Source organism: Cebidichthys violaceus, unplaced genomic scaffold (assembly GCF_023349555.1).
Source record: "Cebidichthys violaceus isolate CVI_PGR_0920_01 unplaced genomic scaffold, fCebVio1.0.p SCAF_213, whole genome shotgun sequence".
Taxonomy (NCBI): domain Eukaryota; kingdom Metazoa; phylum Chordata; class Actinopteri; order Perciformes; family Stichaeidae; genus Cebidichthys; species Cebidichthys violaceus.
The window spans coordinates 1-13,646 of record NW_027176388.1 but is presented as its reverse complement, the minus strand read 5'-3'; the positions used below and the strand labels follow the sequence as shown (position 1 = coordinate 13,646).

General features: G+C 48.6%; 1 protein-coding gene across 2 annotated transcripts in view; it reads right to left on the bottom strand.

Moving 5' to 3' along the window:
* Positions 1–12,769, bottom strand: part of sema6cb (semaphorin 6Cb) — an 81,858-nt gene extending 69,089 nt beyond the window's left edge. For both annotated transcript variants that reach the window (XM_068717498.1, XM_068717499.1), the window contains exon 1: positions 12,582–12,769. The gene's annotated coding sequence lies outside the window, so the exon portion shown is untranslated. The remainder of the gene's footprint in view (positions 1–12,581) is intronic.
* Between the last annotated feature and the right edge of the window lie 877 nt (positions 12,770–13,646).

Genomic DNA, 13,646 nt, shown 5'->3' with positions numbered 1-13,646 from the left:
GTTAAGAGCTCCGCTTTTATAAACGATTTCTTTTGCAGTCCGAGCGGTCGACGCTGATGAAGGGAAATATAAATCAAGGGTAAGAGCGAGGCTCCTCGGCCCAGAGATAATGGCTCCATCATGGCCGCGTGTGTCGCAGTTCCTGGGAATATTAAATATGAAACACTCCATCTCCATCATTGTCTTTGGGACAAACGGTCTCCTGTACGTAGAGAGCATGAGTGTCATCATTACGCCCCTTTTTGTTTTACCGCTCGAACATTCGAGCGCCGGCGGCGTCGCAAGCCAGAACACGAGAGACGACAAAGAACAAGAAGAACAAGAACAACAAGAACAACAACAAGAACAAGAAGAACAACAAGAATAACAAGAAGAAGAAGAAGAACAAGAGGAAGAACAAGAACAAGAAGAAGAAGAAGAAGAACAAGAAGAAGAAGAAGAAGAACAAGAACAAGAAGGAGTGATGGAAGAGATGGCCGTCTGATTGGGCGGTGCTGACTCTCGGGTCGGCTGGCCCGCGAAGAAGCCGGCGGCCGCGGGCGATCGGACACACCGAGGAGGGAGCAGTGTGGCTCCCCTCCCCTCACCGAGGCTCACGGAACATGGGAGGAGCCGGGGAAATGGGACGCGAACAGTGACAGTAAATGTAAAAGAGGAAAAGGAAAGGTGTGTGTGTGTGTGTGTGTGTGTGTGTGTGTGTGTGTGTGTGTGTGTGTGTGTGTGTGTGGGGGGGGGGGTGACAGCGTCTCACAGCTCACTGATGTGGAATCAGCCAGACAATCAATTCCAGCACTCCAGATTCTGGCTGGCAGGTCCCGCCTCACCGGCACTGAGCGGCGCACACACACACACACACACACACACACACACACACACACACACACACACACGCGGCGCCAAATTATCAACAGGGCTGAATTACTTTAATGATCAGCCGAAGCTGTCAGAACGAGACGAACGTACGACGGAACAAAAGTAGAACAACCAGACTCGCTTCGAAAGCCGCCAGCCTCGTGATAGCCTGCAATTTTCCATCTGGTATAATTAAGCACTTTATGGACAACTCCGCTGACATGGTGGCACCCGTTCTGTTTATCCGGAGAGCACATATTCACGGAGTACACCCTGCATCTGCTAACGGCAATTTGTCAAGAATAAGAATCAAAAATTAGCAATAAAAAGGCAGTTATCCGAGGTCCTTCGTAGTATTTGTCCCAAAAGGAAACTTTTTAAAGATGCAACACTTATTGAGACGACGTCCCCTCTAACGTGGCTCTGCAGCTTCGGCAGTCTAACATAAAACTGAAACACAGATGAAATGCAGATCATAAGAACCGGGTCGCCACTCGGACAGATCCGCGGTCCTCTCACAACGCGGCCGCTTTCCACGGCTGCGTTGCCAGCATGTCGTCTAATGTGTTTGCATGTCAACGCCCGGATCTCAGTTTAAATAATGCAACGGTCTCCGACACTTAAGGACTTATCCCCGTCTCCATCCCCCAGCGGTCATTAGAGGCACAGAGTCTCGCTCCACCATCATCATTCCCTCCTTCCTTCCCAGTCCCTCCTTCCTTCCCATTCCCTCCTTCCTTAGGATGCAAATACTTGTACCTCGACACGAGTAACTACTGATTTTTGTATAGTTTGTGTCCACTTTGCTGCTGTAATGTCCCCGCTGTGGGACTAGTAAAGGATTACTTTACCTTACATCGTAATATGTATTGCATCGCATCTCATTATATCGTGATATATCGTGATATATCGTGATATACTGTATCGCGATGCGCGTATCGTACCGTGAGGTGCTTTGACAATACACAGCCGGACCTGCAGCGGTCACCGTTCTACTGTGACTCACTGAATAGAAGCGGCACGCTGCGTAATATCTACTGCCAGCTGTCTAATCGTTTGAAAGCCCACGTTTCCTTGACGGACACGTCTTTTTTTATTTTTTTAAAGCTTCTGGAGCCAGGAGTCCTGCAAAGCTCCGCGTCGCCCCCTTAAATACAACCCCCCCCCCCCCCCCCCCCCCCCCCCCCCCCAACACTTCATAGTGTGCAGATCAAAGCGCCGCACGTAGTGTTCATCCGTCGGCTCCCTCACCGTTCCTGAGCGCCGGCGTTCCACTCATCTGCATTTTAAGGTTTTTTACACGAGCGAAGCCGACACAAAGAGAATAAAAGAAGTTGAGAATGGACCAATTCACACTGGGGGGGGGGGGGGGGGGGGGAATGGACAGGAAGAAGTAAGAGGAGAGAAAACCACCGACTCTGATTCTGTTCGTCCCAGTAACGGCAGAGGGGGGACAGACGGGTCCGATCCACAGCGGGCCGCTGAGCCCCGGGTGGCGGTGTCGTTAAGCGCGACTACGTGATGAATGCGCTCTGCTTGTCGGATTTGAGATTCTCATTAGTCCGTGTTCAGGAGGAGACCTGGGGGCCATTACTCTTGTAGCTGCCATGACAAGAGGCTGAATGTGTCTTGTTGTACCAAGCGACAGAGAGAGAGCGCACGCGTGTGTGTGTGTGTGTGTGTGTGTGTGTGTGTGTGTGTGTGTGTGTGTGTGTTTCTTTCTGCTGGGATACATGAAGGAGTTTCAGATGACGCGTCGCGTCGGTCTCCGGCAGCCGAAGTCGAAGTCCTCTGTTGTCACGACAGCCGGTTGCATCGATCGCATGTCTTGGAAGTGTCACCGGCGTCTCGTCTAGTTATGATTCATGTACAGTTCTCTCTCACACTCACACACACACACACACACACACACACACACACACACACACACACACACACACACACTCACACTCACACTCACACTCTGGCGGGCCGCCAACGCGTGTGTTAACGGCCTGACGAAGTGTATTTGGCGAAGCCATTTTAGCATTTTTACGAGAGAACGCGAGAGGATTGATCCAAAGCTACCTCCGATGAGTTACTCAATCTACGTTCTTCTCAGAGATCCAACTCTTCAAACAGGTTCTTCTCCAGCATGTGAGCGGCGCAGCTAGCAACGGACGGCTAACGTTAGGACAGAGCTGGGGGCTCAGCTGTTGATGTACACAGTATCTCGAGGTCTTGAGTGTAAGTGATGCACGCTCGTTGGCAGCCTCTGCCGTCTTGGTATAATCCATTTGTTGACTCCAGCTTTCTGGTTTTCTGGCACAACATTGTGTATTTCCAAGGAGCACGGAGAAAGTAAACAGTCTGAATAAGGTCAACATTGGGAACATTGTGCTGCCTTTTTGTAGAATTCTGCACTCGCCATAAGGTGAGCATTATACACAATACACACGCGTGTGTGTGTGTGTGTGTGTATTCGCGCAGACAGAGGACACCTCCACCTCCTGCTCCTCCCTGCAGAGGAGCGTCACAGAACCACGCCACCGTTCCGCACCATGCTTCACCGTCTGTCACCAGCGAGCGTGAGAGCGCCCTCTGCCATCAACAGACTATTGATTAAAACCAGTGTTTTGTGTCCCTGTATTGTGCTCCTCGTGGCTATTCGTCTGTGATCGATGCTGATTAATTCTCCTTCTGTGTCTACAGGCGGTGTCTGTCTGCGAGTCAACATGTTTTTTTTTAAAAAGCAGGTGGGGGGGGGGGGAGTCATCATTAAACCAAAAAAAGGAGAACACGAGACAGCTGATTGCAGCTCTTTAAATGAGTTACTTCATTAAGTTACCGGACTCATCAAGCTGTGTGTTTTTGAGAATGACAAACCGCTCTCTGTCACGGCGATCGTGAATCTTACTCACCAGCAGGGGGGGCCCCGCTGAGCCGACAGCCACACCAAGCATCAACCCTCTCAGCCGACCGTCTTGTGCCGTCAGCCACCATCATCATCATTATTAGTATTTTTTTTTGCACAGCCGGGAGGAGGTTATAGCGACACAAAAGGAAAACAACAAGGTGCGACACAAGCGCCGCGTCTTGACTGACACCAGGGAGGCTTCTCTAAACGTGTGAAAGCAGAAAAGATGCGTGTCGCCAGGGCAACGCGTTTCCTTCATCCGCCGGCGCTGTGCGTCTGGACGTCCGGCCCGATCGGTACCCAGAGACGAGCGTCTGCCCCGGGGGTCTCTACGGGAGCAATTTTTAGGGTCAAGTGTCTTTGCTCAAGGACACGTTGACATGAGACATAGCAGGAGCAGGAGCCGGGGATCGAACCCGCCGACCCTCTGATTGAACGGCAGCCCCGCTGACACTTTAATTTGTCGCCGGCGACTCTTCCGGAGAGTTCGTCACCAGCCGCCCCGGCCTTATTTCGGCTCACTCCTGCAAAGACGAGGCCCGGCGCCCTCGATGCTCAAATCGCTGCATATTTCTCATTACGCGCGTCTCTCTCTCTCTCTCGTCAATAATTGACATCGTCGCTCTCGCCTTTTAAAAAATTTTAAAAAAGGAACAGCGGTGAGATTGTTCGGGGAGCTGTAAAAAAAAAAAAATCACACAAACACAAGAGAAGCTTTCAGGCGAGTCGGCAGAGATTGGAGAGGCAGAATAACAAACAGAGGGGCGAACGGGGAGACAGGTAGTCGGAGCGATCGTTTGAAGTTCTAAGGTCTCCGGTGTGTTTACAGGACTCCTACGACTGTAACGTTTCTGAGAAAAATCTGCATGTGCTAATTTTAGCGCACGGAAAAAAAAATAATAGAAAATATGAATCTGTACTGTATCCAGAGGGACAACGATCGGGCTTGGAGGTCACACCAAAAGGAATAAATTAGCATTACTTGATATTTACTCATTGAGCTGTGTTTGATTAAAGACGTGTTCGCCTGCAGCAGACTTCTACCTGCTGGTTTAGAGGCAACGCTTTTATTCACAGCAAAATCTATATGTGGAGCCGCACATCTGATCTGGAAAAAAGTTATTACGCCAGCAGTACGTCTGGAGGCAGCAGGGCTGGCAGGATATGTGCTTATCATCGGAATCATCAGACGCTTGGCAGCCAATTCAATATTATTTTTTAGGGTTGAGATTCTGCAGGTATTGCAGTGATATGATGATGTATTGCCATTTCAGTTTACTTCTTTAAACATGAGGCCGTGGGGAGAAGTGGAATCATACACTTCTGGGGGACTTTGGAAAATCACTACAATTGATGCAGTAAAAAAAAAAAATGTTTTTTTTTTTGAGCATTTATAGTCAGAGATGTCCCGAAGTAAAAGAGACATTTCTTATTTTGAAAACCAGATGTTGTCACATCTGTTTCCTCCTGCTAACTTTGCTTTACTCATACGCGTGTGAAGCCCAACGTGTTTCCACGCTTAGATTCCTTTAGCGATCCGTTACATAACAAAGACGACGCTTTAAAGCTCCGTTCACGGCTTGAAATGGCAAACGCTTCCTGTTTCCTGAGTGGGCGTGGCCGTGGCGTACCCCTCCACCCAACGGTAGTCTGAACCAAGCAAAGAGCTTCCTGTTTTGTGACGAATCCAAGCTGGTTTCACTCGGCATTTACCAACGTTTCTGTTGACTGTGGGCTCTGCCCTCACGAATGAACATTTGCAACTTATTGTTTCGATGTTTGCTTACGTTAAGTATCAAAAACACACACTCGTATAAACATTTACTCTCTTCAGCGTACAAACTGTGTGACCGCTGCTGGTTCCTTGGATCTATTTGTCGTAATGTGGCCCGGTTGCCATTTAAAAAAAACCCCAACAACAAATCAAACCAAATGTGTTTTTAAAAAAGAATTGCTTAAGAGATCCATGTTCCCCTCCTCTCAGCATAAAATGAAGGAAAGTGGAGAAACCGTGTAAACACACCGTATCATTTACAGCCACTGTGGGACGCAGTGAAAGACGGCGGGTATGTTGAATAAGGCCGCTGGCATATTTACAACTATAATAACACCACGCCGCTACGGCCGCGCTGATTTGTAAGCTTCTCTGGTGTTTTAATAAAAATACATTCTCGCTGTTGTGAAATGAAGAGGCTGCTGTGAGACTCCGGGAAAAAAAAAAAAAAAAAAAAAAAAAAATCAATGGATATTTTGGGCAAATTACCGCCGTTTAAAGACACAATTGAGAATATTGTGAACCCGTTCGTTTAGGAATAGTTTGAAATAAATTTAAAAAAAAATTCACAAATGAGAAGATTCCCTTTAATCTCTGTGATTCCCTTCCTTTCTGGTGCTTAAAGCCCTTCGGCCATATGCTCCCCCCCCCCCCCGGACCACGACACAAAAAGGGTTTTTTAATCAATCTCCTCGACGACGGAGCGCATTCTGTCATTAACGACGCCGGGCTTTGAGGCTCGCTTGAGCCTCTCGCCTCCGAGTCCGATGGCGGAAATTGATAAATCCATTGCTGCCTTGCAAACTAAGTTTTGGTTGGTAATCTGGATTCTGATACCGCCCGACCCACACAACACAATCTTCTCTCTCTGTTTGTGTAAAGTCTATGATTCAGCAAGATTGTCCCTCTTTTTTTTTGTTGCACTAACATTGCTTTTCGATTAAACTCCGGCGCAGACGAGCCGAACGCACTGGAACACGAGGAAGTAGTAACTGCACTGGAACACGAGGAAGTAGTAACTGAACCTGTAGCCCTGCAACCGGGTTCTGGCATCTGGTTTGGACAGCTTTTAGAATATAATCTTAAAACTGATTTGAGACGGAAAGAACATCTGTGTTCACCTTCACACACGTGCGGAGAGACGAGTGCCCAAAAAAGATCCTGTTCCGTCTCAAGCAGCTACTTTGGATCCGATCCAGGTGTCCAAACAGATCCATTTTAATGTGCACAGGAGTTATCTGAAGGGTGAAACTGACACAACTTTAAAAACGGGCGAATACGTGAACTTTATTATTATTGAATTCTTTTGGGGTTTCGCCCTCAAAGTAAACGTTATTCAACAGCGCAGCAGATTACCATAAATTAAGCCCGATTCCAGACCAACTCTAAAAATAAGAAGTCACCGTTTTGTGACCTTTGCGTGTTGTTTTAAGGCGAGACGCCGTGAATCGCTCTAACCCTGCGCTCATTTGAATCCTAATTACAAAACGGCCTGCAGTCGGCCGTGGAGGGCGTCCCGACTTTCACCTCGGTTTGAAAAATCGATGCCGCGCTCGTTATCCAAATTTCCCAAACGGTTCAGAGATGACACTCGCAGCACATGTGGTGTGCGGTATGGCGGCAGGGAGTTCTTTCCCATTGAACACAATATTACGCGGCAAAAAAGCAACATCGTCTTTTTTTTTGGGTTTTATATTTTTCGGAGCTTTCACACCGCGATACACACTTCAACCAATCACGTTGTGCAGAACAGCCAATATTTATATAACTATATGAACTCGGAGGACTCCGTAGTACGAACAAAGACGGCAAACTCACTCCTTCCTTTCTTACCTTTCACAATAAAAGCCCTAGACATACGATTTTTCCAAGGTATTTCGCATTTTTTTTTGTGTGCCGTTTCCTCCTCGTCACCCTTTCCCACCCGGTGGTTTAGAAGCCGTCACGGTGAGAAGCTTTCTCTAAACTCCGCTGCAGATTAGTGTGTTTTTCGCGGCTCACATCCTGGCAGCGTTTTGTTTCTCTCGTGAATATGGAAAATGTAAACACCGGTCTCGGTTTACGGGGAGAGGAGGCTGGCAGATTGTTGGTGCTGACAGTGAAAGAGCCGTTATCACAAACGGAGGGCTGTTCTTCTGCTCACAGCATGCTGTCAGTGTGTGTGTGTGTGTGTGTGTGCGTGTGTGTGTGTTATTGGAACAATCTGGCTCCTGTCCAGCAGCTCAGAGTGTCTTGTAGCGTGTGGACATCTCTTAAAACATCGCATGCTGTGGGAGGTTTGTACATTTCTTTATTTATGTTTTTTTTTTTGTGCTAAGCTGGCGAGTTTAACCACCAGCGGTGAAGTTGCATCACTTTCGTCTTTCCCACGTGTGCAAAATCAGCCGCCGGTGAGCATGAAAGTCAGCAGAAAGTTTCTTTTGAAAACCAAAAAATATTAAGAGTCCGAAAGGCATGTTTCGGGTGGGGGGGGAGTCGATACGGTTCTTTTTGTAGTCATAAAGATCATCACATCGCTGTTGAACAGCAGCAAGCGGTGATCGATAACAGAATTAGAACTCTCTCGCTGCTTGAGAGGGAAAAGTAATGAAAGGGCGGCGAGATTTGCTCTCTTTCTTTCTCCGACTATCTTTTTATGTTTTCCTCCGGCGCCCCGAAGGTGCTAAAGGGAGCACCGCAACTCCCCACTCAGACGGGTCCTCAGACGGCTGTCAGGAAGGCAGAGAACACATCACATCTGTGGATCGATACCCCCCCCCCCCCCCCCCCCCCCCCCCCCCCCCCCCCCCCACCCCCCCCCCACCCCCCCCCCCACACAGGGCTCGGAGGTTCACTGAATATTAAGCAACCGTGGGAAAGTTATCCCGTCACGTTCCAGGTGAGGAGAGCCGGAGCAGCAATTACCCCATCCTCCCCGCCCACCGAGTGAACGCTAAGCTTTTTAATGAGAAGAGAATCTGATCCATTAACAAACCACAACCCCCACCACCTCCACCTCCACCACCACCACCATCTTCATTTAAAAACCTGCATCTTTATGGCTAACTCCGTTTGGAGCCATAACTTGATTAGGCAGATTGCTTTTCTCTGTTTGCGCTCCATTAAAGAGTCGGTGATGTTCAGTGATTTCTTTTTGTTGTTGAGCAAACAAAACCAATCACAATAGACTGATGTGGTGACGTGAAACTCTTGGTTGCATGTTGTTGTTGTTGTTGTTTTTTAAACGCGGCAGCCAACAGACCTGCTACCCAACGTCTGGGCCCAACCGTACAGCCTCGGCGTCGAGCTCCTCGTCACCGAGAATGTGGCATTAATCACGACTCGGCTCACGCCTACCAATCAACGGATGACAGCTAACGATCTCCTAAGATACGAGTCGGCTGTGAGCAGAGAGTGACGGATTGAAAGCTTGATCGTTAGATATTCCTCCCGAATGAAGAGCAAATAGGAAAGTCAGACTGAGACTCACAGCGGCTTTACCGCAGCATCGGGAAGTGAAGCGCCGTGTCTTCACCGTGTCTTCATTGAACTGCTGCTTGGCAGACTGGGTGAAGGGGGGGGGGGGGGGGGCACGAGGTCGTCTTCGATTCGCATATCCATAAATCTTCTTTATGTCGATACTGATCCCGTCTACTCCTTTAAGGTTAAAGGCTCATTTCATCTGTCGTTTTACGGGTATTGGTGACAATGGGGCCGATTAAAGCAGTGAAATCATTTGTTTGTATACTTTATACATCATATACTTTATAAACCATATACTTTCTACATCATATACTTGATTTTTGATTCCTGTTGACCAATTTGTTGCTGCATTAAAGAGGATTTACATGTAATTCCTTGATAGTTTCAAGTCTCCTTCAATACAGCATGATGTTCATTTAGTACATTATGGTCCATTTAGAGACCATAATGTACTAAACAGACAGACCATGAAGCAGGGGATGCTTTAGGGGGCGGGGCTACACGGTGATCGTCCGTGTTTTCACTTCATCACAGTTAGTTGTACGTTTTTGGGACGCCTGCAAATTCAGCATTCGGTTTTCCTTAGCTCCACCCTCTTGCGTGTCACTTCTGGTGGCCAAAAAAACAAAGATGGCGACGACCAAAAATGCCAAAACTCGAGGATTCAAAATCGACGGTCCACAAACCGGTGGGGCGGCGTCACAGTGACTACGTCCACTTCTTATTCACGGTGTGTGGTGACGGCCCACGTGGTTTAAGCTAACATGAGGTGTGTGTTTTTACAAACCCAGCCCGACGGAAAAAAACGCAATTGGGGAACAATCTCAGTCCTAATGAGCAACGCTGGCGCTGTCAGACGAACCGCGATCTCACCAGAAGTCGCGTTGCAATGACAAAACACCCATGGAGGATTTTCAGTCAAGCTGCAGCAAAGTCTCCTGGGTAAACATTGTTAAGACAGCGTCTCTGTAAATAGAACAGCCCCGCTGACGTCGTACAGTACATCGGCGACGGCAGGCCCGGCCGCGGCGGCTCCCGGGGTCCCACCAGCCTACCGTCAGCCTGAGCTCCGTCTCTTTGTCAGAATCCCTCAGCGTCCCCCTCGCCTCTCCGAGCGGAGCCGAGCGGAGAGGCTCTGACAGCTCGCAAGCGCCTCCGCTGCACACATCATTGATACTAATGGGGACGGAGGGCTGGTGCAGTGTGGCATGCGTGTCACCGGGGTGTGTGTTTTGTGCGTATGGGGGGGGGGGGACCAAAGTCAGGATTACACAAGTGGAGCATGTGCGGGTTTTGCTTCTGCAGGCAAGGAGATCAATTCACGCCCCGCCGCGGCAGAATGCCATGACAACCAGTCTCCTCCCCGTCACCATCTGCCTCCTCTGTGCCAATTTGTCACGGCACATCCGAGTGTGGCCGTGCCCTCGTTTTTAACATTGAGAGAGAGAGAGAGAGAGAGAGAGAGAGAGAGAGAGAGAGAGAGAGAGAGAGAGAGCGATTCGGGGAGGGAAAGGAAAAAGAGGGGGGGGAGGAAATAAGGAGTGCCGACAGAGACCGAGGCCCTCGAGGGCCCAACGGTGAGAGAGGTCAACCGTGGTTTACCAGAGGGCGGAGACCGGAGGCGCACAGAGGGGGGGGGGGGGGGGGGGGGGAGTCTGGTGTCCTCACGTGCAAAAAACTCTGCAACAACCTGGATTTAAATGCGGACCCAGGCACATGTCTCCCCGTCGGAGCTTTTTATGCAAAAGGCAGAAATCTAAAGAAAGGACAATCTGAGACAGCTGCGTTCTCAGTGTGGCGCTGTTTCTGAGGAATGTGCAGAAAACACAGGCGGCAAAAAAAAAAACACATGTTCCTGCTGACGGGTGGCGGGTGTAGAACAGAATGTACCACGGCCACAACCAGGTACTCCGTGGCCACCAAATAGCCCCCCGTAGGTGGCCCAATGTGGCACCGAGTTTTAGTTTAACAGGTGACCGAGTTTGCATTGAGTTCAGGTGTGATGCGTTCAGGCCCAGTAAAAACAAGCATTCAGAGATGCGTTCAAACGCAGGCTAGAAGCAAACGCAGAATTTACCACTTTCCTGCCGGTAAAATTGGAAAATTCCGTTTTTGCCGAGAAACTTGAATAACTACAGTTGCGTGACATGAAATAGATATTATAACTGTTCAACACTGCTCATAATAAATACACAAATGTGTAATCAAAGCAAATATTTACATAGACATATAAATCATTTAGTCCCTGATGATTGAACATATGCCTTTTGTAGTGTGTACACTAAGAGACTGACTAACATATTTTTATTCTGATGATATCGGATGTTTTAAAAATGTATTTGGCCAACAAATGTAAGGCCCAGTGCTTTAAATATCTGCACCGTGAAAAACAATATAATATATATTTATTTGCCAAAGAATTCACTGGTGAGCGTCCGTCAATCCCGCTGAGACGGAGGGCAGGGTTTACCAAGAGCTTCCCCGTGTTTTGCTTCGGTGCACAAAGAACTTTCTTGTTTTGTTTTCATGTTGAGCATGTGGGCCATGAACAAATGTTCATGCATCCAAAATATGCAGCACACCGCGCTTCACTTCTGGTGGGAGGGACACAGCGCCGGCATTGTCAAGTGAGTGGGTGACAAGATATGAAAGCAATGCCACTCACCACTCAGCCTCCGTCAGCCTCCGTCAGCCTCTCTCTCTCTCTCTCTCTCTCATTTTTTGGCACCATAATACCTCTATTCAACTCGGCGGTCTGATCATGTTTCACGGCTGTGCACACCGCTTTGACTGCCGTTCTGTCCCATTTCACCCGCTTTGATGCGTCTTTGTGTCATCAATAACGACAGGCAGGAAATGGCTGGCCACACACCGGAGGGAGGGGGGGGGGGGGGGGGGCCCTCAAGCCACCGCGGTGCCAGCGATCCAGTTCCAACACCTCGCTCCCCGTGGGCTCAACCTCGGCGGTGGGCTTCTATTCACTTTGACCGACGCACAACAATCCTCCACAACGGCCCCCCGTGTCGCACGAGTGCAAGGCCAGCCAAAACGGAGGGATCACCGGCACAATGGAGACGCTTTGAAAAAAGGTTGGTGGGTGGGTGGGCACGAATAAAGAGATAGCCCAAACGAGAGCGCTTTGCGGCGCCAAAAATCGCTGCAAATAAGAGCTCACAGGGACAAAAACAACAACAACAACAAAGCGGTACATAAAGTACGTCTACGAGTCCATTTGTCTACCTGAGGCCGAGCTGTGATTGAAAGCTCTCAAGGGTGTTTTTGGCACTTTTGGAAGAGGCACTTGAAAATCAGGAACCTGCTCTGGCTTATGCAATCAGGTACGGGTGTGATAAGAGGGAGGCCATTAGCAGCTCTCTCTCTCTCCATTATTGTGGCCAATCTCACAGGAGGTGAACTTGGATTTATAGCTCGCATGTGTCATTATTTCCTACATTTATCCAAGTGACCCAAAGTACTGTGTGGGTTTTGTTTCTTGAGGTATATATATATATATATATATATATATATATTGATTGCCTTCATCAGACGAGCACTGGTGTGTGCGATGCAAGAAGAAAAGATCGTTATCGAACTTACAGACAGGTTTCGGCGCGTCCAACGATCCACCAATCCCTCGCACTTCACTCCCAGGAAGTGACCTCAGCAGGGCGGTGCGTCTCGGGAGGCGGGGCTCTGAAGACGGGGGTGGTTGTTGGGGGTCGTCAGGGGGTTGGAACCCCCCCCCTTTTGAGGTTCTCCCGCTAAGAACGTTTAGTCTTCAACAAACTTCCTGTGGGAGCAGAAGAAGAAGAAGAAGAAGAAGAAGAAGAAGAAGAAGAACTTGAGTGTGTTGACGAGAGCACAAGAGGAACAGCTGCAGTGCAAACAAACACGGAGCTGAAAAAACCTCGGGGGCCGTGTATCTTTTGCTAAACGGGGCCGCTGACCTCCCCCCCAGAGCCCCCCCCCCCACACACACGTAGAGGGGCTCCAACTCCTCTTAGTGCGATCTCCTCAGTAACTCTGCTGTCATAACATCACAGCTAACACAAGCAGAGAGGCCATAAACAGAGCCAGATGTTACCGGCCCAAAGGATCCCTACTCCCTCATATTAGTGTGAATACTATGAAGCTATGTACTTTTGTATTAATATGACAATGTATGCATGTTTGGTTTGACTTTTGCATGAGTACATTTGCTAAAATATAAACAAACATGGAGTCAAAGTCTTGAGTTCATGATTAGTCGGTTCTCGTGTCCAAACCCTCCGCCCGCTCTCTTTGTTTAAACCAAATGCAAAACTTGTTTCCATAACAGAAACATAACATAACATAATGTCTGCTGCAAAGAATAACAACGCTCTGAACACAAACAGCATTAAAACCAGATCGGTAGACCGGTATCAAGTGTGCAGGGGGACCGGCTGACCCGTCCACACTTAAACATGCGGCAACCTCCGGTTCTGTGAAGCCGAAGAGCCTTAAAGCTGCATTCTCTCTAGTGTCCACCAGGGGGCGACTCCTCTGGTCGTATAGAAGTCTAGTCTAAAATGACTCTACTTCTCTCTTGATTTATTCCCTCAGTAAACATTGTAAACATGAGTTTATGGTCTCAATCTCTAGTTTACAGTCTTCTTCAATACAGCATGATGTTCATTAAAT